The 2,083-nt window shown below is 42.6% G+C and overlaps 1 pseudogene; it reads left to right on the top strand.

Moving 5' to 3' along the window:
• The first annotated feature begins 832 nt into the window (after window positions 1-832).
• On the top strand, window positions 833-1,376 carry LOC102770518 (annotated as a pseudogene).
• The last annotated feature ends 707 nt before the right edge of the window (window positions 1,377-2,083 follow it).

The raw sequence follows: 2,083 nt of genomic DNA, 5'->3' as shown, positions 1-2,083 counted from the left end.
TCATAGTCCTAAACACCTCCCACTTATGCTAATGGCTTCTAAATATACTCTCACTAAGTCAAAAGTCTCCTTAGATCCCTATTTCAAGTACCTGCTGGAATATGGCACTTCTAGCTGTCCACTGGCACTTCAAATTCATTCAAACTCATCATCTCCTCAATCTCCCAAACGTAGAGCTACTTCTACTACTCCCCATGTTAGTTGATGAACCATCACTATAGTGACCAATTATCCACATTAGCCTTGTACTGAGGGGATTTCCTGCATGTGGGAATCTCAGTCTTAATAGGATAGTCCCAGGTAATCAGAGAGAATCACCCTAATGGTCACCACCAATCATTGGGTCTAGTAGGAGTCATCTTGGACTTTCTCCTTCATCCCTTCCCTTCATATCCTTGTCCTTCTTACTTAACTTCCTAAATAGTTATCAAATTCCTGCTCTCCTCTCTACCCTAGCACATGCCCTTACCATCTCTTGTCTGTTTACCATCCTCACTTCCTGAGGGTTCTCTCTGATGCCAGAGTTCTTCCCTTTGAAAGGGCACTCGCTCATCATCGCCACAGTTCACTCTCAGCCTACATCGCTCCTGGACCCTGGAGGAAGCTGTCCCCCACAGGGCAGGTCCCTCATGTCTGCTCTGCTCTGTGCTCAGAGAGGTGTTGGGGGAAATTTTTATTGGACTTCACTTGGGGGAGCTGCCAGACACTGTCCAAAACAGGTGAGTGACTGCTTTTCCTCAAAAAGTGAAGAAATGGGCAGAGACCACCTCAGTGGTCCTAGAACATTTAGTACAATCAAGAACTCCACCCTGGGGTGCTCCAACAGCAGAAAATGCAGCCTTTGACTAGAGAGGAGACCCATGTCATGTTTGAAAAGATAGCAAAATACTTGGGGGAGGATCTTCAGCTGTTGGTTGACAGGCCTGATAGCACCTAACTGTTTCAGGCTGCACAGCGACTGGGTGTCCTACGTGAGTAAAAAGATCTTGATGTTGGCCACCAACATCTCCAGTGACAAGCTGGTGTCACTGGGGCCCTGTTTCATAAAATTCACTGGGACCCACACATTCTGGTTGCACATCACAGCTCTGGATTAGCTTGCACTCTATGCCAAGTACAAAGTGTGGATAATGCTTAGGGCAGAGCAGTGCTTCCTGGATGGGAACCATGTGTTAAAATCTGGACTGGGCAGGATCACTGAAAATACATCTCAGTACCAGGGAGTGGTGGTGTGCTCCATGGCAGGCATCCCTTTGGGTTTTAGGGTGGCAGAAAAGTCTACACAAGACTGCAGGAAAGTAGACCCCATGGCGATCATGGCATTTCATTAAGCAGGCATTGGGGACTATGAGCCACATGAAGAAGCATTGACTTAGAATGAAATCATCTCAAGGACTTACGGTTGTGTGGAAGGCCGTAGCTTTGTTTCCTGTGTCTATGCAGGCTCCACCACCACATTGAATTTTTGCAACACTGTGATCTCTCCACGGACTTCTTAGTTTAATATATTCTCTCTTATGGACAAATGCGGGTTGGATTCTTATTAAGCAGAAATGGGTCAAAAATGGCATTTCAGGTGTTTGTGTTTGTTACTAAATAGAATATTGTGTTTTATATTTCAATCAGAGGGTTTCTCATTTTCAGTAAAAGGTTCTAAATCATTGGATTTGAGGACAAAAATAGTTTTTTGTTATCTGTGATTTCTGTTTTTCCAAAATTATGGTAAGAACACAGATTTTCTTATTATTTATTAATACTATGAAAGATAGATATTGCTGTATGAGAATAGTAGGCCACGTCTGGGATTTTACAAATGAAAGTTGGATAAAATACTAGGAGTAATTTATTCTGCTACTTTCCCTTATGACAGGTGCTGTGTGTATGGAAGAAAACGAATTCTAAACGTATTTCTATTACCTACCAGTTCTATGATGCTCTATATGAGTCCTTAAACTTTAATGAACTTCATTTTCTTCTGTTTCAAAAAACAGCTTTAACCATCTCCCTAAGAATGGCTTTTAGAATTAGAATTAGAAATCGTAATTGTAAAGTACCTAGCACAGTGCCTGGCAAATGATAGGTG

This window comes from Myotis davidii, unplaced genomic scaffold, assembly GCF_000327345.1.
Source record: "Myotis davidii unplaced genomic scaffold, ASM32734v1 scaffold847, whole genome shotgun sequence".
In the NCBI taxonomy this organism is placed as follows: domain Eukaryota; kingdom Metazoa; phylum Chordata; class Mammalia; order Chiroptera; family Vespertilionidae; genus Myotis; species Myotis davidii.
The sequence above is the reverse complement of the archived record's forward strand: the minus strand, read 5'-3'. Positions and strand labels throughout refer to the sequence as shown.